This window comes from Stigmatopora nigra, chromosome 14 (assembly GCF_051989575.1).
Source record: "Stigmatopora nigra isolate UIUO_SnigA chromosome 14, RoL_Snig_1.1, whole genome shotgun sequence".
Lineage (NCBI taxonomy): Eukaryota > Metazoa > Chordata > Actinopteri > Syngnathiformes > Syngnathidae > Stigmatopora > Stigmatopora nigra.
In genome coordinates, this window is record NC_135521.1 from 1,654,074 (window position 1) to 1,680,587 (window position 26,514).

Here is a 26,514-nt window from a genome sequence, read left to right on the forward strand (position 1 = left end):
AATAGACTTTTCCAATGATATCTTAAATAGACAATCCCAATTTGCAACACAAAATAATCCTCCCGTCTTTACGTTCAGTTTATCGATTGTACAAACCGCCAATCAGTAAACAACATGCGACAATCTGCAAAAAAATGTAAACTATTGAATTGCAAAACAGATATCACCAACCAAGGTTACACAGGTACACCGATCCGCTGCGTTTATTGTGCGAGTGAATGCATACTTTGTGTCGTCCGCCGGCATTCAGTCGGCCAGACAAACACACTTGGGGAAGAATCCAGAAGAAACGGTTTCCTAGCAACAGCCGCCAGCCACGTATCCCCACTCGTGTACAGTTACCACATTGGCCAGCGCTACTCCGTTAGAATGCAAAACCACATCTCGTCGTGGATCTCTCGTCCGTCATTGTTAGGCGCCCTTCGGCGTCGGGGGTTCGCCGTGGCCGCTGACCTTTAGTCGTGGCGGAAAGGTGGATATTCGCCGTGCGCGTGCTTTGTGATGACGTGCAGGCGGGAATTGGGAAGAATGGATGGAAGGCATCCAGCAAGTCCTGAGAGGGAAGTTGTTGCCTCACGTCTAATTGAATTACTGATGGGCCCCCCTGGAAGCCTCTTGTTTTACATAAAGCTCCTTTCAGCTTGATTTATGGCCTTCATATTCAACCTCGTGGGAGATTTTGGTAAACAACACTTTTGGCCTAACATTCTTAAACGCTTTTCCCGTATTCGGCGCTTATGTAACTATGATAATAACGTTATTAAATTAAGGCATGGGGTGAATGATGTCGTGCTGTTCCAGTGATTGAATTGAAGTGGGAAATGTGGTTTTTGAGGATAATTTGGTCATTTTAGACATGAGAAAGTCATAAAAAGATGGGAAAGTTGGATGCAGCTGGAGCTTTTGAAATGTATTTAAAGTATTGCTTATTTGAAATGTCATTGCAGTTGTGGGAGGAATCATAAATTCTGCTTTCATCAATCCCAAGGGAGAATTATGTGGAGAAAATTGTTGACAGTAATATCACATAAACTTTAAACATCGTTTTGTGGTCTGGAGATAAAATATCCAAAAGGCCCCATAGGAAATCATGGAAATACTTAAACGGGCACTGTAATGAAGCCTTTATCAACTATTTTAAAATGCAGGGAATGTTTTATAAATACTTTTGGGGACATTTTCATTTTTATTCGAGGGATATAGTCGATGTTTTTATTGTTGTGGGAGAATATAATGCAGTTCAAATCAAAATAAAGGAAAAATACTTGCAGTTTTAAGTATTTTATGGACATAAGTTCTGAATTTTGGGGTACTTTTAGGTATTTTAGGACATGAGTTCTAAATTTTTGGGCAAAAAAAGGAATTCTGCTTTTTTACTGTAATCTATTTACCCTTATGAGAGTTGCAGGGGTGCTGGAGCCTATCCCAGCTAATAGGTTGGGTGCACCCAACTGGCAAAATGCATTTTTAAAAAAATATATTCATAGCCCAAAAGTAGCTAAATGCAAATGTTTCTGGTTGAAATATTTTCCTTATTTTTGCAAAACATTTTGCAGTATATCAGTATATCAGTATATAAGTATGTGTTTCAGAATTGGCAAGCAACATATTCAACTTTTAAACCACAATACGTGTCATAAAAAGAAATCCCTTTTATAACAAATCTGCTGCCATTTATTATTATATCTTATGTATATCATTATAGAAAATCATTGTTTTCCTCCTCTTTTTTTCCAGGAGAAATCGGATGACCTTTTCTACATGATTACCACAACCTTGGCTTTGCCTAAACGCAAAACTCGGTCCTCCAACGTTATTATTTCTTGGAAAAAAAGGTAACTTGAAAACAATCCGTCTCCGCAATGTGGAGTTAGTGCTCATAATTGGAAAAAGTGTGTAGAAAAGCCACTTTGGTCCTGGTGATTAAGCTCCCATAATAGAAAAGATGCAAAGGGATAACAGCTTTCTTGCCCAAGATAACCAATTGCATCTGGAATCCGCTTTTGTTTGCCTCGTGTACACGTACACATGTACACAACTTGGTCATTTAGAATGTAACGGGGGATACCTGGTGGGATTGCAAACATCTGTTCTTGTTAAATTGCAAACAACTCTTATTGATCCGATGCTGGCGTTGCATTCCGTCACAATTTACTGCCGTGTGAGGGGGGGGGGGGGGTTGCTTGTTGGGGGCTTTTAAAGTGAATTACCAGTTCGCGTAGTAGTTAATGCCCATGTCGTCTTTTTCGCTAGGAAAGGCATGCATGCTGAATGCAGATGAAAATGGCCTCCTCTGAAGTCCAGGCAAGCAGCTTTGTGGGACTTAAAGAGGATTGCGCAGTGGCTCAATGGAGCGCAGAGGGCTGAGGAGACTTGCTCGATGGCGGCTTTGCAGCTTTGTCACCTCACAGGTTGTGAGGAGGGATGATCTGAGGTAAGAGTGATGTCAACTTTGACCTGGCAACCCTACAAGGGATTTAATATGAATGTTAAAAAATGGGATGTCACTCAATATTGATGGTTACTATCTGGTATGTTGAAATTATGTCAGGATGGAAATATCAATCAATGCCAATGACATTTTGCTTATTGAATGAACGCCTTTAGTGTCATTAACGTAATGAGATTTAAAGCTATAAAGTGCACAAATAACAACAACAAATCAACCAACTAACTCATGATGAATAAATTATAATAGTAAATAAATCATCAATGAATAACAATGATGAATTAATAATCAGCGGCCCGCTGGGACGAGTGGTTAGTGTGTCGGCCTTACAGCTCTGGTGTCCTGGGTTCAAATCCAGGTTATGTTCATCTGTATGGAGTTTGCATGTTATCCCCAGGCTTGTGTGGGTTTCCTTTGGGTACTAAACATGCATGCTAGGCTGGTAGGACAATCTAAATTGTGATTTGTTGTTTGTCTCCTCCTTCCCTGCGATTGGCTCGCCACCAATTTAGGGTGTCCCTCGCCTCTAGTCATCTGGGATAGGCTCCAGCACTCCCCGCGACCTTAATGAGAATGAAATGTTTCAGAAAATGAGCTGAGAAAGACCCCAAAGTGCACAAATAACAACAACAAACCAACCAACAAACTAATAATCCATAGATAATAATAAAAGTAGTCAACACAATAAATAAGTAGTAGTTAACATAGATAAGTTCCTTTTTTCCAACATCCAAGCACAGGAGTAACGATAAAAATACATTTTAAACAGCATTTCTTCTGAACATTTTAATCAACTACTTTTGTAATTTTGAACCGTATCTTGTCATCTTAAAAATGTTGGCGAACACCTTTTTTAAACAATACGAAGAGGGTGGGGTTACAAAGCGTCTTCCATGTTAGTTCTATATTCTTGTCTACGGTTTTGATCACAATTAAAGATAGAAGTTGTGAGTAAAGTCTCGGTAATGACTGAGGAAGTACATCCCGGTCTGTTTTCCTTTTAACCACACCCGAAACAAAGCCAAGCCAGTCACCTAGCGTCTTATCAAAGTTTTTTAAGGGGCCACAAACCCGTCGAGCTTGAGGAAACCGGCATGTGCTCATTTATCTTCCTGCCAAGACCAGGTCTGGGCACGCCAGGAAACTCCTTGTTTCCTTAAATTCTTCTCCAGTGAATCCAGGGAGAACATACTTCCCTTCTGTTGCCAACAGATACACTTCAGAGGCGGCAGCGGGCTTTCATAAAATAAATATTTTCCAAAAAGGCGGCTGAAAAGTTGACAGTGAGCATCCAAGGGCGATAAATCTGAAATTTTTACAGTTTTAAGGCTCCCCTTTTTGCTTATTGACATTCTTCAAGGTTAAAACACTTTGTTTATTTTGCTCCGACGTGCTATTTTCTTTCAATTCTTGCCACACGTGACCATTTTTAACGCCTCCAAAGAAAAAGCACTTGAGTAAATGTGTCTGGCGAGGCAAAAAAATAAAAACGGATTCGAGCCGGCGCCGCCGTAATGAAGCGTGACAGCGGGAATGCGGACGGGCCTAGCCGCAATATGTTATTGTGTATTATTTAATAAAAAGTGAAAGATTAGCGTGGCAGGTTATTATTTTGCGAAATTGCAACCACGGCTGCAACGTTGTAGCTGGGAGCGCGTGTCAAATTGCGCAGGTCACAGATGTGAGGTCTTAATGCGGCATAACGACCAGGAAAATTGCCTTTTTTTCTTCCAGATAGCAAAACATGACTCGTTTTTTTCAACAAAAAATGAAGCGACATAGTGTTTAGTGTCAGGGACAATGTTTTTTATCGGGGGAGCACTTCAAAATAAATGCCTTTTTATGGAATAATTGAAATTATCTTGGCAAAGTTTAAACCGTGGCGTTAATCAAAATGGCAACGCGTTCAAAACAAACTATGATGCAATTCTGGAGTTATACGATTAGATGTGTCGGCATCCGTGACAAAAATGTAGTCTTTTTCAAATTATTTTAATCAGGATGCGGGTGGAACGAATTAAGGAAAAATAGGCAAGTGTGTGTAATGACTGAGAATAACTAATGAGGTAAATGTGAGTCAGGCCGTGGGATCGTGACACGTGGCGCTTGCAAGCTGGCGCTCAAGACATTTTTATGTCTGACGTACAAAGAGTTGACAAAGGCAGATGGGGTGACGCGACAATTTCCAAGATAATGGAGACCTCAAATGCTCTGGTCCAATTGGAACTATCTATCTAGGCGATTACTCACCTGGCTTTTAAAATACCTTCTCGTTGCAATTATTGAGCATATCAATAACAGTGGAAAAATTAGTAATGGCATGCAACAGTGTTGTGAATGACAAAGATGCAGATTTGTTTTCAACAGAATGCTTTCTAGATTGGTCAAGCATAGCCACCAAATCAGGAAGAATTAAGTTATTCACTTAGTTCTGTCTACTCTTGAGGTCCTACTAAGAAATGTACAGTAATCCCTTGAACATCACAGTTAATGTAGACCAGACATGTCCGCAATAAACGAAAAAACCACAAAGTAGGATCATCCCGATTATAACTACCAAAATAAATGTTTTTGCGCCTATACAGAAATACAAGTTCACAAGTACAATCATCAAAAAGTATATATTTCTTTAAAAATTAGACCTATAAGCATTCCAAAAGACTAATGTATTAATATCTCAATATAATGTATACATTTAAAAATGTACCCACTTTAAATTCTGTACTTACATTGAAAATTGTTCCTAACCTATCTATGGCGTCACCATATTTTGTTTACATTTTATTCCCACTGTACTGTGGAAAGGAATGTGGATTTCCGATGAACACAGGGAAGGGGGAAAAATGGCTGTTGCGAGCGAGTCTTCAAACTTCAACAATCCGTGTCAGCGATCTATTCGGGATTACAAACGAGTTCACTTCAGGGGCTGGTCTTCTGAAACCAAATGACAAGCGGGCGATCAATGTGGAGATCAAGTAATCAGGCCTTGATTGGATGTAGCGGCGGCGTTCTTATTGATCCACGTCTGCACCACCAGACAAGCACTCTGAGCCCGAGACTTCTTCCATTAAAAACGCGAGGAATCGCTAGTGGACTGCCCGAGTCGTAAACTCGAATGACCGATCACTCTTGGTCGTGGTCTACCTAAAACTCCGGTTAAAAGACAAACCGGTAAAAAAAACGGTATTTTGATACTTTGATAAAGTCTTTGCGTTGTTTTAAATGATGGCTTTTCTCTGGGTAGACCATAAGAAGCTTTATTTTCTAGTGCAGCTAGTCAGTATCTAGACCCCAACCCCTTAAAAAACATAATAATACTAACAAAACACTGGCTATTTTTAATAACGACCCTGTAAAAATTGGCTATAAAATGTTTACAAGCTTTTAGTGGAGGAAATTTAATATTTCATGCTTGGTTGAGTTCACAACAGCAAAAGCAAGGCGAGAATCTTACATTAAATCATTCAGTCATCGTAATCTATAATGTTGTTTTCCTAGAAAGAGAATAAATCTATCACGTTTGTTCCAATGAAAACCAACTGCATTTCTTTTCAGCTCCATTAAACTTCATTAATACGCCCATTCCAAGTCGTCATTACACTGTACATCGTTTTTCATTCGGGAGGCTTTATTTGGAGAAAATACGTTTTCACAATATTCATTCATTCATTTTATGATACGCTTATCCTCACCAGGGTCACGGCTTGTGCTATATGTTAGTATATGTACATGTACATATATATTATACATGTGCATGTATAATATATATGTATATGTACATGTACATGTATAATATATATGTATTTGTACATTTACATGTACATATACATTATACATGTACATGTGCATATATACATTATACATGTACATGTGCATATATATATATTATACAAGTACATGTACATATATATTTGTTATACATGGACATGTATAACTTATTTACATATATATTATACATATACATGTATAATATATATGTATATATTTTATTTTCACCATGTTATTTTCACAATATAATTCTATGGAAATATATTAGTGTTACAAAGGAAAATAAAAGGCCTTTTAAGGAGGAATATTTAAAACAAAGCATCTGTACAAACTGTTTTTCATGCTGCTTTGCATGCAGTTAATAAGCGTCGACTCACTCATTTGTCTCCACGCTGAAGGACAGGAAAACAGTTTTTAGGACATTCTGCAGTGTCCTCTCTCTTGTCTCGCTGTCAGTCTAAAGACTTAAAAGACAGAAAAAGATTTTTACTACTGGTGCCGCTCTACCGCCAACTCTGCTGACTAGCGGGAGACCGCAAGGTGCGCTTTTGTCAGCTTTAATGGGACATTTTGCCCAAACTCTTGCTCTTTAATGGGGCATATATGCAAAACTGGACGACTTTTAGTACCTGGCCACCCACAAAGTGTGAAATGAAACAAGCCTGTCCATCTTTCTGCCTATTTGTGTTTCACCCCTTGCAAATATGGCCCAACTAAAACACCTGGGAATCTTTTGAAGTAGTAAAAAAAGGGACAATATGTTTCCTTTAATAGTCCACTCAGGGACGTCGACGTCCCGTGAGAAATCCGGGCCTCAAAGCTCTTTAGTTTAATGAAAAAAAGTATGTGTGACATTATAGAAAAGCTGATTTTGCGTGTGGGAAGACGGGTTGTTTAAAAGTTTATCTTTTAACTTCAAAATTTCCGTTTCAATTAGAGTACTAGATGCTGAAACCTATTTAAATCAACCCCATTCCCCTTTTTGATGGGAAATTATGCGTAAAAAGCCGCATATATTCATGAGAGCATAAAATAGTCTGGTCATAATTGCAGCCAAAATACATTTACATCTCAAAAAGAATATATGCACATCACCACGCCGTCTTTTTACGGACAAGTACGTAGACGTCGAAATAACTCGATAAAGGCAAAAGAAATCAGCGTTAGGGGGTCATTAATTGAGGTATTGAAGAGGGACGGCCAAAAAGTCAACGGTAAATTAAAGTTCGTTTCAAATGAAGATGAAAATTGTAATCATCATCCTTCATTTCTGTTCATGGCTGAAATAAACACAAGGCCAACTTGGAAAAAAAGGCTTCTTTCATATAAAACATTTCAATATTCCTGCTAGTTTGCCTGGTATGTTAATTAAGATGTTTTTTGCACTTTCATAAGTAGCAAAAATTAAAAAAAAACACTTTCCAGTTTCCACTTTAAAAATAAAACAAAAGACTAATTTAATCCAAAAAGCATTGGCATTTTAAAGGTGGCATTTTGTGCATTTTGTTTTCATATCAGTCAACTGAATGCTTTTCGTCAAAATATTTTTAAAAATTAAAAATTAAGCTATGTTATGCTAGTTTTCGCATAACATTATGTCTTACCAGCATCGTGCATTTATTGCTATATTTTTTTCATTCATTCATTCATTTTCTGGACTACTTCATCCTCACTAGGATCGCAGGGGGTGCTAGAGCTGACTTTGGACCAATCGCAGGACACAATGAGACCAAAAACCCATCACTCTTAGCTAGAGGCAATTTCGAGTGTCCAATCAGCCTACTGTGCATGTCTTTGGAATGTGGGTCGAAACCGGAGTACCCGGAGAAAACCCACGTGGGCCTGGGGAAAACATGCAAACTCCACACAGGGTGGACGTGACCTGGATTCGAACCCGGACCCTCAAAGCTCTGAGGTTTATGGCCCCGTTGCTATTATTAATCCTGATAATTCAAAGCAACAGGGTTAGTGTGAAATTAATTTGTAATTCCGACGTCATTGACAAGTCTTGAAGAGTTGATGTTGCCACAATGTTGAAGAAGTCAATGAATAGCCATGCAAGTGGCCAGGTGTTCCTCACAAGTCAAAGTGACAGCTTGGAGATAAGCCCCGCTGTTTGAGACTATCATGTCTAATCTAGTCAGTTCCGCCGTCTAGCCTCACACCGCTAAACATATTTGTTGGAGTGATTAGCGGCAAACTCGGCAGGCTGCTCTAAACCTTCGACCCAACCCAAATTTTATCTAGCCGCACTTTAATGGATGTCAAATGTGGCAGTTGAAACTGCGGGGTGGATGCTTATCTGCTTTGACAGTCTAAGTAAACAGAGATGGCAAAACACAGGAGGGGGGGGGGGGGGGGCAATCTATCGACAAGCGAGAATTCAAACTGACAGTAAAGATGTTTACAGTAATCCCTCGATTATCGCAGCATTTTTTTTCTGGGGGGCATTTTTTTGATTTTTTTTTTTTTGTAAATTCATGAAAATGTGAAAATCCATGCAGAAACTCACAAGCATTAGCCACTAATGTGTTTTTGTTTATAAATAAGGGTGATCTGAGCCTAAATATCTATTACCAATGCAAATATCTATATTACAAAAGCAGAGGGAGTCAATCCTTCATTATTTTACACTTTTATTGTTTTAGCCAGAGAGACCAGGTGCTTTTTGGTGGAATTTTCTAACGTTAGATATCAGCAAGGCAGCATCAGGAAAATGGCCCTAGATTTCAAATTGGCTGTCTCGGCACCTTTTCTCGTGTCGTGTACGATAATCATTTCATATATGGATTTTTACTGGGAAAAACAGGGTCATCAAGAAAAGAAAAGGCCAGTGTTGTTATTCCGCAAAGGAGGACAGAAGGTAAATAAATATTAGGAGTAAGAAGGAGGGAACTCGGCTGTTTCACGGCGTTCCGTTTCACTGGACAAAAGGTTCCGTTTGCCTTCAAAAAATGGAAGGAGGAGAAAGAACGTGACATATCGCAACTTGGTTGTTTTGACAGTATATCAAGGAAGTCTAGCAAAAAAAACAACTAGGGTGTATCCAACTTTAAATTCCATCCAAAATGTCAGCACCTAGGTTCAAACCTTTTGTTTTTTGCTCCATTTTTGCCATTTTAAGCCATTTTTGATATTCATATTCTGATTCTTTGAGTTCTTTGACACTGCTGGACGTCATTGATATTAAAAGTTAGTTGTTTGGAAGGACTGACTGTAAATTTGCCCCCAGTTATAGTTTTCCGGTGGCAATGCGTTCCTGTCATAACTATATTTTTTTGACTTTTTGGGATTAGTGTACATGCATGACGCTCATGTGGGATTAGCCGCTTGAGAAATTGGTTTGAGCCCCTGGGAAGAGAATTAGCAGTGAATTTAATGTCAATTGCAGATTTAGGAACGTGGTAGGCGGAAATTCCAACTCCCACCCCCCAAGCCTATTTTTTATGTATTTTGACAAACATGCAAAAGGTAATCACGCACTCACGCAGTGGATTTAATGACGAAGGCTGGAAAAACAAGTGGAAGTGGAATCTGACCTCCGAGCCAACTGCCAAAAGTCAGAGACAATCCTCTGAGGGAGGAGAAAAAAAAGAATTTAATCTCTTTTCAATCAAGTTCAAAGCAGCAGTCAGACCTTGTTTTACCTCCTGGAATGTTGAATGTTTTGGAGTGGATGAGAATGAGTTTCAAAAAATAAGTGAGCAAGCTCCAAACTACATTTCTTTTCTTCATATTAATCAATATGAATCTTCTTTTAAAGTACCCACTCCACAAATATGACCAGTAGGGTTGAACGCTAGTGAAAAGGGAGCTAAAATTAAAGATTAGATTCTTGTTTGTTCATTTAAACATAAACAAAAACCTCAGCCAATCACAGGGCACAAGGAGACAAATAACCAGTCACTCATTGCTAAAGTTATTTTGGAGTGTTCCACTAGTTACCTTAGCATGTTTTCAGGATATGGGAGGACTAGAGTACCTGGGGAAAACCCACTCAAGCCATAGGCAAACTCCAGGCATTGAGGATTCATCCGGGATTGAACTCTCGACCCCAGACCTGCGAGCCCGACGCACTATCCACTCCACCACCGTGTCATTTCCCTTCAGTTTATCCCCAACTCTTAAATAAATAAAAAAACAAAGACAAACATAACATAGACCAACCCATAAGCGATGCTATTGGCAGAATAAATAAAAAAATGCATATTTATATTCATATTTTGACTAGCCGTAATCTGAAGAGTGCTTTGACGTGCACGTCCATTCCATTATTTAAATGCACATAATTGCACGCAACGGGTCAGAGGAGGTCTAGGCATAGAAGAGTAACTGGATTTAGACAAATCCAGACTTTAATATATGAAATTGCCGCTTTTATCCTAAATCAGAACGTTTGTGTGATGTCAGCAAATCATGCGACTTGCGCTCAGTAAGCATGTGAAAATAAGCCATGCTCTATTTGAAATAATGACGTGACGCCCGACTCCAGGTGTTTTTCTTTCTAATTGAATGCACGGGTCCGCTTCGCTCACGCGCGTTTGCACCTGCGCCCTCATCGCTTATCCAAACGGCGTGCTGCAATGCCAGGCCATCCATCACGACCGTTTATAGAAAACCACGATGTGGCCACTCTATAATGGGCGCCATTTGCCGGAATATTAAACTGGCGGGACCGGCACCCCACGGCCGGACTTAACCTCGGCTTTAAAGGTCAAACATGAGCCACTGTCGAGAAAACGTAATGAGTCAGCGCGACCGTCGTCTACTTCTTGTAGCCGCCTCCCACCAGACTGAAACTTAATCATTTTGTTGGCGTCCAACCACAGAAACTTGCAAGACAAAATAATTAACTGAGGCCATTTTAGGTGATCTTTATTAACTTGTTGATGCATGAATTTAGTACATTGAGCTCATTCAATCATTCATTTTTGACCTGTTAATCCCCATAAGGGTCGCAGGGGGTGCTGGAGCCCATCCTAGCTAACTACGAGCACCCTGAATCGGTGGTCAGCCAATCGCAGGGCATAAGGAGAGCTAGGAACAATTTGGCATAAAATTAAATTAGTTTGCATGTTTTTGGGGATGTGGGAAGAACTGGAGTACCCAGAGAAAACCCACAAGAGAACATGCAAACTCTACACAGTGAGGATCAAACCCAGGACCCCAGAACTGTGAGGCCAAAGCGCTAACCACTAGGACTAGGGCCAATTCATATATGTGAACATGGACTTTTATAATATAATGTGCGAATATTATATCTTGTGTTATTTCAGTGATTTCCATGTTGCTGTTTTCATATTCCAAAAAATAACATCTACAGTATTTGGATATTGTTTTATATCAAGTTATTGTGTAGCGTTGAAGACAAGTTGATTGCCGTGGTGGCATTTAAAGGTCAAATTTCCTTTTCTGTCCTCTGCCAAGAGCAAGTCCAAAGTTATTACACACTATTGATTGCGAAGATGTTTTTGTCAAAGTTTTTGGCTTTGTTTTCTTTGCTATTTTCCGCGTTATTCCCTGCAAAGCTTTTCATAAACAAAACAATACGCTTTTTTTTTTTGGTCAACAGATGTGTTTCGTCTTCCAAAACACATGCATTCCATTCATTTTTTATTTTGTATGTTTTGTAACCCAACTATTTCTTGTTGTGGATGTTTCTCCAGAGTTTTCATCGTCTTTTCTTCCAGTCTGTTGCCCCCACATATAGTTCATGCTCCCGTTGACTTGTCTCCTGACCGATCCCAGCCAGCCAGCCAACAATCCTCTCAAGCATCAAATCCCCCATCGCGCGTTTGTTTACGCCATTGGTCCGTCTGAGCGCTTCACTCGCGGCCTCCATCTGCTTCGCACTCCTCCAACCCAAAATTGATATTCTGTGATGAAACATCCTTCATCACTTTCAATTCTGTGGGAGAAAACCACCAGAGTACCCCCAAAAAACCCATGCAGAATCATTCAAACTCCACAATTGGACCAACCTGGAATCAAACCCAGATTTTCCATCATTCTAACTACTTGTGCCAATGGGCCACCCCAGCATATTTCCCATTAGGGGAAATAATCCTTCTCAAACAATTGGAAATAAAACATTCCATTTTTTATCAGTTCTTTGGCTTGCTACGTTATCAGCAGAGATGAGGGCAAAGGCTCTGTGGGGTCAAAGTTCAGCCTCAGGCAAGATCAGCATTTTAACAGGACAAAGGCTTTATCGCTATAGACTATTACACTTTCCTTTTTAGCCCTGTTTAAAAGGAGATAACATGAAAGACAAACGAGCGAGTGGATAGCGCTCGTTTGCAGGTTTCCGCGGAAATGTCAAGCGCTGCAAAAATGACTTTGCATTTCAGGAAAAGTCTCACTTTTTTTAAAAATCTGGGGGCGTATCGTTATAAAAGAGCATTAATTCACAAGCAATGTTGACTTTAACATATTTAAGGGACTTGTAAAAAGTTGGAGTTGGATTAAAAGTGGCTTTTATTCGTCCCAATCAAGACGGAGGATTGATTCTCGCAATCCTTTATCCGAGTTGACGAGCTTGTCTCTGCTGCGTTTGTGCTATCGGAGGCTCGTTAAAAGGTAAAATCAAAGCCTTCCTTGTTGTTCTTACAATTATCAGACCTGCAGTGGTCTGCAAATCGATATTCTGGTTGCAGAACTGATTGGGAGGTGATCTAATTTTAACGACCCACCAACTTAAGAATGATTTGGTAGAAGGTAGTTGATAAACTTTAACATTATTGCTCCTTATACAAACCAAAAAAGTTGTAAGTGTAAAAATCAACTACATTGAAAAATCCAAATAAGTCATATGTACAAATAAATGATAGGAGGATTTGTAACTTTTGAATTTTATCTTTATACTTGGACAAATACTCCAGCATTTGCAATTTTGAGTCAATGAAGCGTAACTGTTGTATTTCCACAGGGTCACTTGCAGAAGCACTGACCGAAATAACCAAACACATTCTGGATGTTGGCGCACCGTCTGTGCCACACATGACTCTCGACTCTTATGGTCATGTGGAACAAATGTGCTTCACAGTTTGGATTGTAGAATCGCAGTATGCCGATTAGAAAGGGAACAAAAATAATATGACGCATAATTACGTAGGGATAGATTTCTCAAATCCATTGAGGATAGAGTAGACAAAGCTTTACACTTTACAATTTGCTGTAAAAATGAATAGAAGGAATGTAACTCAGGCCTCCACTAAAATGACAAAGCTGGAAAAAGTTGTGTTTTAAAGCAACTATGCTGCCAAAATGACTTTTTTTCCTGAAATTGTTGCAAAAAAAGATGAGTTTTTAGGTTTTAGGACAGGTGGGAGGCAGATTATTTGTTGTAAAGGTTGGACTGTGTGGTCAATGTGGCGCTAATGAAAGAAAAGAACATAAGAATTGAGTTGCTGTCCATCAGAAAGTAGCAAATTGAGCTGAAGGAAGGATTTTGCTAGAGTTTCTTTGCTAAATAGGAAGTTTTTAATTGTTTGGAATCTGGAAAAAGCTAAATCTGAAGTTTTTTCATGTGATAAAGTAGTGTAGTGGGCAGAGAAAATATCCCAGTGGGATTCCAAAGCATAGTTAATGGATTTAATTTAATCAAATCTTGATGTGAGTTGGATTTGAACTGCTTGACCCTTTTAGTCACCGTTTAAATGCCATGTAGCTTGTTGTTTGTAACTTTATTTGGCATTCAAGTGTGGCGTGATTACAATTACAAGTATTTTGTTTTTATATTCCAGCCAGCACCATAGTGAAACAAGGACACCCTGCCTAAATGATTCTTTAAAAACAAATTTGGAGGTCGTCAAATTGAAGAAAATAGAAACTCAGCAAGCTCCTGCTGCACTTAGACTCAATTAAAAAAGTTCCAATTGCAGATACACAGATGAGATGTTTGCCTTCTTTGCTTGTTGTCTATTATTGGCTGGCACTCTCGCTGAGAGGAGAAAGAAAAAAATAGCATCTTTGCATCTTTATCATTTCTGGTGCATTTCTGCACCTCTAAAACCGACGTTTTCTAGTCTATGAACGACTCTCCAATCATTTCAGAACACACTTTATGCGCTTTTTGTCAGGAAAAGCATTCAAATTCAAGTGAAGCACTTTTTCGAGCTGCGGAAGCAATTGTCTCGTCGCCTGTGAAAATCAATTAGCTTAATCAGTCGAGATGACTTTGACAAAGCCAAAAATAAGAGCTCTTCAGACTGTGTCTGCATCCTGGAAAATGGATTCATCACTTTCTTTCTCTTGACAAGCAAATTAGGTATTTGGAGACATTTGATTGAGTCTTGCTCACATAGAAGTTGTTTTTCACCACAAAATGGGGATATAAGTAACACCTGAAAACATAATGATTCAATGGCAGGGTTATTTTTAGCTCCAAAAAATTGAAAAAGGCTCAAACTCAAAAATTCTGGTTAAGACTAAATATGTAGTACAGGTACTATAACAAGAAATACTTATTAACGTCAATCCCGCAGTGTTCCACATAAAAGTATTAGCATAATAATCCTTTCTTTTGAATTTTAGAGCATGTTTTTGCGCGATAATGACTCACATTTCTCACAAAACAAGAGTTGGGAGTGTTTTTTTTTTTGTAGTACTACTATCTTGTCAAGCTGCTGCATTTTTATGGAGAACTATGCTTCCTGTTACTTGTCGGACAAATGAATTATTTGTGTCTTGGTATATATTAGCAAGCGCGACCAGTCAATACTTGTGTCTGCCATTGCTCGCTCAGGGCGCCGCCAACTTGATTTTTTTTTTAACATTTTCCCTTCAAAGTAACACATTTGTACTCCCTATTAAAACTGTGAATACAGAGGTGAAAAATGTGTCGTCTTATACTCGGAAAATTGTAAGTTTCAACCATTTGAAGGTGATTTCAAGTATACGGCTTATATGCGAGAAAATGTGAGTCCCCAAACATAAAATAACCCAACTGCGGCATATTTTTTCCTCAAAAACGCAGCAACGGCATCTATGAAAAGCCTCGTGTGGGGGAGTTGTTGTGGTGGTGGTGGCCCTCTGTAAAAATAGGACAAAGTGTATATAGAAAAGGGATGTTGGCAGAGGACACAGCCAGATGGCGTCACCATGTTAAGCCTCTCAAGTAATGAGGCAAAAGACATTTCCTAGCAACCATAGCATTTAATGAAGCACCTTTCCAGAAGTAGCAGCGTGCGCCAACTGTACTTCCTGTCGCTTTGTTGTAAATGTTGTAAGTTACGCCAGTGGCAAAGTCTCACCAAGTTGTTTGGCGCGCTAAATCTTTCACCCCACGGCGAGCTCAGTGTGTGCTCGGGGAATTGAAAGAGCTGCCTTCACATGCCATTAAGCGGAGAAAGCCTGAGACAAAGCTGTCGCCTGGCTACCGTTAATGCCACGTGCGTGACACCAACATGGGGACCCGCTTTTTTTAGGGTGCTGATGCAGCCACAGTACTTTCGTGGTTCGCTTCCGTGATGCAAACTATTGAATCTTAACTAAGAGACCTGATTTACATAAACGTCTCCATTATACAGCCATACCTCTACTTAAGAATGCCTCTCGGTACGAAAGTTTCAGGTTACAAAATAAAATATTATCACATACACACATATAGGGCACACGTAAAAGTCTAAAATGTACTACAAAGTAGACGAATGGGCTCTTTACACAATCTGGTGGACAAAACACGGGTATTATATCTATAACGGCCGCAGAGGGAGATATTTCAGTGGCTTAGAGCACATTTTCTTATGCTTTATTTATTCTAAGATATTAATAATTCATTTCTTTACCATTTTATCTATTTTTTGTGAGTTTACTCACATTTTTCATACAAAAATTGGAATACTTTGACCATTTTCTAAAAGGTTTTAATTGATAGTTGTGTGAGGACTGTGGAACAAATTACAGAATTTACATATAAAGTACACTTCTACTTACGAAAACTTCCAATATTTTTTCTATATCGCTCCAGTGTATAACCAATAGGGAACATCATAACTAGCTTATTTTTACCAACAGCAAAGTACTTTTTCCAAGGAGGAAACCAATAAAAATACAAATAATTGAATTATTTGTTAAGAAGCTGCAAGAGGCTATCATTTATTTGAATTAAACTCCATTCTTTTTTTAAGTGCCGTTTTAGATGTTCCTGTCTATTTTAAGAATTTCCATCTTTCTGCAGGCCCGATTCCTTAATTGCAAGCACGTTACTTGAAAGACGCCGCACTTCCTTTCCGCACGTCTCCCAAAATCGTTCAGCATCAAATGATTCCTTCGAGTATTAACCGACTACTTTGAGTGCAAACGTTTTTGTTTTTTTGTTGTTGTTTTTGTTTTTATCTCGGATATTGCAATATCTTTATGGGCCCTACTCACGATGCAATTCCGTCGTTTAATTAGCTTCCTCCATTACAACTTTTGTAAACCGCGTTGCCGTCTCCTAAATAACCTCAATGTGACGCTTATAATTTGCCAGTTGAAAGCAAAGCTGCATTTGTATAACCACTGTCTCATCATGATGAGAAGTTTCTGAGGTATATAATGAGGCATCCCAAAATGGTTACAAGTCGACAACTGTATTCACTGAGATATTTGCTTGTTGATCATTTATTTATTCGTCCTAAGTTTGAACCATACTTAATTAGGTGGCCTATTAATAACTGATTCGGACTGACACAACTTCATCTTTCTTTGCTTCTATTGTTTTCATTCTATGCGCTTTTTTATATATTCTTTTTGTCTTAGCAGTCTTTTTCTTGATTGTCTCTTTTATATCTCTTGCTTTTATGTTGAGAAACTCTTTATGGTTCTTTTCAACTTGGAACAATGGAGCAGAATGGCAAGTTTATTCAAAAATCAACTTAAAATTGAAGTCATGATTTAACCTTCTAAGACCCAAACTCTTGCAAGGCATGAATTTTAATTTTCTCTTTGATATTTAGGGACCTGATGAGGGTAAAAAAACCAAAGAATTATCCTTCTACATGATGTAGTTTTTGAGAAAAATCAAGTGGACGCCAGGCCCTTGTCGTCCAAAATTGAACATTGTAATCTTTGACAACCAAAAATGTGATGACGCCAAGTAAAGTAACATTGCATGACTTGATGAGAGGATGAGGACTATTTTTTAACTTGTTAAGCCCCGTCTTGGTCTTTATTTTTCTTGCTTGTTTGTTCTTCTCACGTCTTGCGGCAGTTTTTGTGGCTTTCCCATGTGTTGTGTTTATAATACGGAGGGATATTTACATTTAAAGAGTGTCATCCTGGAAAAGCCAAAAGCAAAGAGAATATCACCAGCCATTTCAACATTCAAAGTGTGTGTTTTTGGCTTTGGGGTTTGTTTAGTTTGATTTATTTGTGTGTTTAAAAGGATGGATGCAGTTCATTTTGGAATGGAAGGGAGTGACAATGAAAGAATGTATTGAATTGAATGCTTTTATTGTCATTGTACAAGTATAATACAATTTAAAGCTTTCTTGTAGTGCACAAATAACAATAACAAACAAACAAAGACATAAATAACCAATAAATAAGAAATAAGTAAGTGGTACAGTGACTGAAGTGGTTAGCCATAAGATAATAAGATCTTGAGTTGAGTATGGTGACAGCTGTTGGGAAGAAACTGTCCTTGAGTCTGTTTGTCTTGGCTGTTATGGCTCTATAGCGCCTTCCAAAAGACAGAAGCAGGGATCTGTGTTGTTCTTTATGATGCTTTCCGCCTTTTTTGTAGATGCAGGACAGATGATATGAAGGATATGAAGCTTGGAGATGTTGTATTTGCAGTACATGGTACCAAAATGCTAAAAAATGACATGTGAATTACAGTAAACAAGATTTATGAGATTTAAGTACATTAATTTTGAATCATTGAAGTTGAGATCACCAGAAAAATATTCCTAGGGCAAAAAAAGCCTGTCGTTGATGACTTGAGTTCAAAACCAAAGCACAAATAAGAACTAATCAGCCGTCAACTACTGTTCTGAAACATTGTGTTTGATTCTTGCAGCCTTCTCTTAGCATTCCTGCTCTTATAGAACGAATGAGTCATTGCCACTTTTTCTGTAACTATCTCTATTTTATTGTTCAGGGCACACGAGGCAGCGTTTCATAAGAAATAAGTGTCTGGAGAGACAATTAAACAGACAAAGGGAAAGTATGTTCTTCAGCAACTGGGAATCGGTGACCTTCACTTGATGAGTTTAACGTAGTGGATCCATTTTTGACATCCTGCCACATCACAATGTCCCAAACCATGCTGATCAAATTCTTATTCTTTTGACAAGGGTGTAAACACTTGCTTTTTGTCTGGTTTGGTCTCTTCCACTTTTTGTGAGGCGCTATGTTTTCTCTTTTGCGTGTGTGCCATGTATTTTTATCTTGCCTGTGTGCTTTTAGCGTGTCCTTACGTGTGTCACATTGTTATTTTTCTATCCTCCATTCTGGTTGTCTGCCACTCTGTTGTTGGCTTTTATTTTCCTTTTTTGGTCTTTTTAGCTTCAAGACAGTGTTTTAGTAGTGATTGGTGTCACATAGCTTCAGTTTTTTCAGTTGGGGAAAAGAAGTTTTTGCTTTTAAAAGGGAAAACAATATGGCGGTGAACCCTTAGGTTAGGTAACTTTTGCATCTTGCAAAATTTTTCATTTTTTGAGGTGAAAATCATGAAATCTTACAATATATACATGAAAAAAAAGATCACAAGTATGAGAAGTATCCCACTTTTGGCACTTTGAAATTAAAAAAAAAAGGGAAGTCAGATTTTGGCTTTTTGCGAGAAAATAGCAAGAATTGTAAGAAAAAAAATGGAAAGAATGGGACACTCAAAGCTGCTGAATGGCTCACAAGGACAGCTCTTCTATACTTTGGAAGCAACAAATGATTCCATTAAAAGTGGCTGTGCATTATCGCACACTTGAAATGGCACTTTACGCACAAACATAGGTTGAAGCTTTTAAAAAAATAATACAATGAATAAAAGCCTTATAGTAGAGCTCGTCATCTAATGTATAGTGGCTACTTTGACTGATGCAGGCCATTAGCTGCCTTTATTAATGATTGCAATTTTCCCTATGAAGTCATTAAAAAAGAACATATTTACTCACATAGGGTGCACTTAAAAGTCTAAAATTTGCTCCAAAATTTGGTTTACAGCATAGACCACTTGTGTCAAAGTAGTGGCCCGGGGACCAAATCTGGTCCACCAAATCATTTAGTTTGGACTGAGAAAGTAAATGATGAGTGCCGACTTTCTGGTTTAGGATCAAATTAAAATGAAGAGTATAGATGTATATTAAACTTACTCATTCTCCCCTTTTAAATCAATAATTGTCATCTTTTAATCATTTTTTTCTGGGTTTTTAGTTCAAAAATCATTTTGTAAAATCAATAAAAATATATACAAAAAAGCTCAAATAAACATTGTTTTAGATCTACAAAAAAATTGAATAATCAGGGATTTTAATCTAGTTCTTTTAATCCATTTATAAAATAATTAATCTAAATATTATAATCTAAAATGGTCCAGCCCACGTGAAATTGAGTTGACGTTAAAGCCGCCCGCGAAACAACCCGAGTCTGACACAATGTATACATTGACAGGTATGGAGAATATAAATCCATCATTGTGATGACTCCGCCTTCATCAAAACATGTTTAAAACCTCTTGTGAATGATCCCCCCCCCCCCCCCCCCCAAAAAAAAGGGAAAGAAAAGCATCCCAGGAGTGTGAAGACCTCGTCCTTGGCAAGCAGAGGCGATTATTATTCAGGCGTAGCAAACAAGCCAATCCCTTCAGGGGAGCACAAAGTGGATTCCCTGTCAAGGTTCAGCGGTGACAACAAGACTAATTACTCCGTAATGGCTAGCATCCCTCCCTTTTCAAACCTGTGACAAGAGGCTCATGTAGCTGCAAAAATCTGTCCAGATGATTACAACAGGAGCCTCCCTGCCGCCACGAATTTAAATGGAATACTTTGAGCACAACACAGCTTTCTTATTTATTTATTTACTTTTAATTACGCCAGGGATGCGGAGAGGGACGACCTCCCACGCCGGAATGTTTTGTCTACTTGCTCTTTTGTTTTCTTGGCGCTCTCCATGGTGCTTAATATTCCATTTTGGCTCTGGAAGCTGTTCTTATTCTTTTTCTATTCAGGGGAACTCTTGTTCATGTAGTGGTGTTCAACGCGGGCCCCGAGGGCTGTGTTGAGTGCAGGTTTTTGTTCCAACTGATCCTACAGAAACAGTTTAACCAATGAGATTTCTGCTGAAAAAAGAAGCACCTGATTGCACTTCCAGATTGGTGGAAAAGTTTCCTCTTAAAAAAATAGGTTGTTTGTGTCAAAGTGCCCTGCGATTGGCTAGCCACCAATTCAGGGTGTCCCATACCTCTTGCCCGGAGACAGCTGGGATGGGCTCCAGCACCCCATGCGACTCTAATGAGGATAAAGCTGCTCAGAAAATGAGATGAGAGATGAGACTTAGGCCAGGCTCACTCCTGCCCTCCGACAGCAATTCCAAGGTACGAGAAAGGCAGTCAGGCGAAAAAGCAGGTCGAGGCATGATTGATAAGCGGTGCCAACGCCAGAGGTCGGAGCCATGGCTCAAAAAAATGCCGCCATCGATTCTCGTTGCCCTTTAAACAAACACAAGCGACACCCCGGCACGCAAAGTCTGGGCCGCGTCGTCGTCGGAGGAGGCTCCGAACTGACACCTTAATCCACAACGTGTACTTCCGTGTGACTGGGTGTATGGCGGCAAAAATCGGGTTTACTATTTGTCACGGAAAGAGAAAGTGAGGGTGGTTTATTATGAGGGCAAATGGAGAGAAAGTCTTTGTGGGCGTGGAGCAGTCGGTGGTCCGTCGTGAAGGTCAATTGTTTTTCTCAAATGGTAAAGCTGGAATTGGAGATGGCGATGTCGTTTTGTCATGTTTAGTGGAGGATGTTGTTGACTTGAAAAGGTAGCGTTTGGTTTGTGTGTCAGGCTCACATTTCTGGGATTCTGGGTTCAAATCCAGGTTGGTCTATCCATGTGGTGTTTGCGTGTTCTACTCCTGGGCCTGTATGGGTTTTATTTGGGTACTTTCCTAAATCGCTTTAAAGTCAACTTGATGTCACGTGGGCCAAACCATTTTAGATATAATATTTAGATATTTTAATTTTTATAAATGAATTAAAAGAACTGGATTAAAATCCCTGAATATTCCGTTTTTTTGTAGATCTAAAACAATGTTTATATGAGCTTTTTTAATAGTTTTAGATTTTACAAAATGATTTTTGAACTAAAAACTGAAAAAATTGATTAAAAAATGATTGATTTGAAAGTGGGAAAATCAGGAAATTGAATATACATCTATAGTCTTCATTTCAATTTGATCCTATTATACTTGGAACTTGTTCTTTGCTATCATGGATGTGGTCCTTGATGAACCCATGTTTTTGTCTCAAGTGTTGTGGACCAGGTTAGCATAGAGCATAGATGTAAATATCAACAATTTTCCTGGAAGCCTTTGATGGATTCAAGTAGGCCATTTTGTATGTAAAAAAGTGGATGTGAAGAATGGTGGCAGACAATTTCAGCGAATGATATTTCCTTTCTGCATCCTCAAGCCTGAGATCAAATTACAGGCGAGCAATTTGCTAACACCGCCTTGCGTAAGGCCTTGTGGCTCAGTTCACGGTCTCAATCTTTCCACTGTTTGATCCTTGTCTCCTGCCTTTTGAAGTCCCGTCTCTCATCATCAGGGCTGTTATGCGACTGGAAGTGACCGTTCTCCAAAACACAAAAGCAGATGACATGAATTCAAAGGAAGCCTTCAATGGCCGCCGTCAGGCAATTTACTATTTGAACTATTTTTTTTCTGGTCTCCTACCCAATCACGCTGAGTATACGTACTCCAATCCATTCTAGTTGCAATTTAGACAGAATAAATGCGTATTCCTGACACAGTCTCAATTCTCACCTCAGTGTTCTTTATTGGAAGAAAAGACAACTTTTCTGTATCCAGTTCTTGTTTGTAAATTCAGGCAAAAGTAGGCAAAGGAATTTTCACATAAGGATTTTTAGCTAGACTGTTAATGAACTTGATTTAAGACTTAGGCCTTGAGAATACTGGCAGGATCCTTTGGGCTACAGTTGAAATATCTCCCGCCGCCTTGGTGGACGACCGGGGGCTTAACGGAGAAAGAATTATGAGTCCCGAGATAAGTGTGGAAAGCGTAGGACAAAAGAGCATCTAGGTGAATACATAGCAGACTTGAGTGATAATAGAAAACAGGATACATGATTAGTGGGAGCAATTCCAAAAGGCTTATAGGCTGGCTCAGGTTATGTTTTAAGTACATGACATTGTTCACAATGAAGGATGGAAAAAAATAGGTATTTTGCTGTTTAATATATCCTGGTACATTCAATGATTTTTGCTTTTTTTGAGCCTTCCATTTAATATACCCCTGCCGTTTAATATTATATTATTATATATTAAACAGCAACTCAGCTTTTTTGTAGGGTGTTCATGGGGGCATAATTCTAAATCATTAAAATTCCAAGTCAGACTTTATTCAGCAGTAAGTCATTTTAACCTGGGCAGTAAATATGATTTTTGAACTAAAAACACAGAAAAAAATGTATTAAAAAAATGACATTTATTGATTTAATAGGGGGAAATCAGGAAATTTAATATACATCAATACTCTTCATTTTAATTTGATCCTAAAACAGAAAGTCACCACTCATGATTTACTTTCTTGGGCCACACAAAATGATGCGGCGGGCCAGATTTGGCCCCCGGGCTGCCACTATGACAACATGTGTGGGCCATAGTATATCGTACCTTCCCATTTGTGCGCCATTTATTATACCCCTGTCGTTTAATATATCCGGATATATTAAATGCAGGGGGTATATTTAACAGCGAAATACAGTAGTAGTATTTTGTCCACAAGATCTTATTCAGAAATACTCCTTACTACCCTGCAAAATCGCCATTTCCTCCATTGCTTTAGTCAAATAAAACACGTACGAACTGAAAACATGCAATTACAAGTATGCCGGGCGACTCGTATATTCGTAATTGAACCGTCCGGCGACCATCGTGAGGAAAATAAAAGCCCGCTCTCAGCAGGTCTTCTGTCGTCGTGATGTGAGGGTAGCCAGCACGCGGCGAGCGGAAAGGTCAGCGGCGGTGGGCTCGTAAATCGTTGTGACGCGTGCTCGCGGAAACCACGTGTTTCAAATAATATTATGGTCCAGGGTACCGGCGGCGGAGTCATTATTAGCTAGCATCATAGCCCCAAAGCCCATGTGGATACGTTTTGGGGGGTGGTGGATTTTTGTTCTTAAAAGCCACTGGGAACCCGCGGCTGAAAGAACTCATGTAACGTTATGGTTGAAGGGCTCAGGCAGGTGGAATGGTTTTGTGTTTTATGCTCCGATTTTCAGTAGCTTGGTCGTAAAATATCTCGAATTGTGGTGCTGGAGTGACTCCACCGAGGTCGCCCATCATCAATCCTATCCCTGAAATTTGTTTATTATTCGGTTAGTTTCTATGTAGAGGTTGCTGGGGTGCTGGAGGCCATCGCAGGGTGATCTTTTGATAAATTAATGTAAATTGTTGGTTAGGACACTAATAAATAATGGATTTAATTGTCATCACCAAAAATAGATTAAAATCAATCAAAAGACTTTATTGTCATTATACAAAGTTAAGTATAACAAAATTGGTGGTGCTACTCCACAAACATTAAAAAAATACATTAAAATAACATTTAAAAAATTAAAAAAACATTGAAAAACATTTAAAAAACACTTTAAAATTAAAAAAAATATAAAGACCATTTAAAAAACAGATAAAACATTAAAAAACAGATAAAACATTTTTAAAAAACATAAATAATTAATTTAAATGTCCTCACAAATAAACCATTGATTTAAATATGATGTTAGTTGAGATAGTGCCATGCTAATCCATCAGTGTATAGAAAAAATGGCTGTCATCGGCAATCATATTTTATATCAATAGACAAAGCAAGAGATGCAAAGATGGCCACAACGCCAGATGTATGTTTGTCTTTTTAAATGATTTTTTTATTATGATATTCAAGCAAATATAAGTGGGTAGGGGGGTAAGTAATATCTGAATCTGCAGTAAAATAGTAAAGGTTCCACTTTCCGTCCCGCCCGCCCGTGGCGCCACAAGCGATTGTTCCGGGCCGTGTCTCGCTGAAGATTGTTTGCGGAGCCACGCTGAGCTCGTGACACTTTTTTTCCCGCTGTTGCCTTCAATAATTGGGAGCGGCTCACTGGACTATAAAAGCAAATAAATCCTGTTGTGTCAGGTGGCATGCCGTTTTCTTGCCCTTTTTTTATGCCCTGATTCTTAATCATCGGGTCTAAAAATAGAGGTAAAAATACTGCAGTATATTTCATTTAAGTTCAAACTATTTTATTTGCAAAAAATGTCATTTCAGTAAAGATGTTATCTCGATTGAGTAGGTCATAAACTGTAAAAAGAATGGATGCATCATCATTTTTCCGCCCAAAAATGAGTAAAAAAATGTATTTTTTGGGAGAGTTCATTAGTTTACTGTAAAAAAATGACACTAGTTTAGACATCCAATACTTTTTAAAAATTCTTAAATATTAAACTACTTAATGATAACTTTTGAACAGATTTCCAAATGGTGCTCTTTATTTGCTTAAAAACGAGAGTCGTACTTTGGAGGACATTTAAAAGTCAGTCCAAAATTGAGAGGCACTTGTTTTTTTTCACATGAATTACATTTTTTTTAGTCTGACATTTATCGAATGCTGCACTTTTCTCCAAGTTTTACAGTGTGTTCCGCCATTGAAATCCAACTCTGGCGCTTAAATTTGCTGCTGACGCAAAAGGCTTTTAACACAAAGCATAAATTGGAGACATTTGGCGTCCGCCAGTGGTAATTGGCCAAAGGAAACGGCAATTGAGAGCAATCTTGACAACTTTTTGAGGCCCAAGCGGACAGAATAAGTGGAGGTAGAATTAAGCAAATGGAGAATCCGGCTAAATGTTTCCATTGACTCAAACGGCCTCTCACAAAAGATAGACTTGGGCAAAGTAGTCCTTTGACATTTTGAAATCAATAGGGTCCGCCGCACTTAGACCTGAAAATGCTTTTAAATGAAACATTTGTCCTGACATTAGAAGTCAGTTACCACTGAGAAAGCATTATGCCGCAAAAATAACCCGTTGAAGCAGACGCGATAACCACTTGTCTGCCGTACATGATTTCATCTGACGGGACGTTGCTAATTTTAACGGCACGCCATTACAAAGGGCCTATTGGGAATGAGCTACTCTGAGGCAAACACAATAGTCAACTTTAGTCACTTTTTGTGCCTGATTACTTGTGACTACTTCTTGATGTTGAATACTTATACTTATATTGACTACTTATACTTATGCTGACTACTTATTTGTGTTGTCGACTTATACTTTTGTTGACTAATTATGCTGACTACATATTTGTGTTGTCCACTTATACTTTTGTTGACTACTTATTGATGTTGACTACATATACTTATGTTACAACTTATGTTGACTACTTATTTATGTTGACTACTTATACTTTTGTTGACTACTTATACTTTTGTTGACTACTTATACTTTTGTTGACTACTCATACAATCGTTAACTACTCATACTTTTGTTGACTACTTATACTTTTGTTGACTACTTATACTTTTGCTGACTACTTATACTTTTGTTGACTACTCATACTTTTGTTAACAACTCATACTTTTGTTAACTACTCATACTTTTGTTAACTACTTATACTTTTGTTGACTACTTATTTATGATGACTACTTATACTTTTGTTGACTATTATTAATTGATGTTCACTACTTATACTTATGTTACTACTTATGTTGACTACTTATTTATGTGGGCTACTTATTTTTGTTGTTGCCTACTTTTTTTTTTTTACATTAGATTAGATAACCTTCTTCAACCCATATTTGGAAAATATGAAAATTCAGACACAGGAAAAGACATTAGAGACATAAATGAATAGGTTTTTCATGTTGTTGACTACTTATGCATATGTTGACTACTAATTATGTGTGCACTTTGTGGTGAAGCTTATTAATCTCATTATACTGTATAATGACAATACAGGCATTCAATTCAATTCCCCTCAATTATGGTCTCTGTGGGGGTGACGTCCATGACTGTGACATAGTTGGGGTGGACTGTACTCCGCGCCCCCGGTTAGCGGCGCCGCCTGACGTCCCCCTTCTCGCTAAAACAATAATTCAAGGTT

The 26,514-nt window shown here is 38.5% G+C and overlaps 1 long non-coding RNA gene across 3 annotated transcripts in view; it reads left to right on the plus strand.

Moving 5' to 3' along the window:
* LOC144207155 (uncharacterized) overlaps positions 1-26,514 on the plus strand; it is a 43,558-nt gene that overhangs the window by 7,695 nt on the left and 9,349 nt on the right. For all 3 annotated transcript variants that reach the window (XR_013328588.1, XR_013328587.1, XR_013328589.1), the window contains 2 exons: positions 1,738-1,835; positions 2,254-2,434. This is a non-coding gene — a long non-coding RNA (uncharacterized LOC144207155). The remainder of the gene's footprint in view (positions 1-1,737; positions 1,836-2,253; positions 2,435-26,514) is intronic.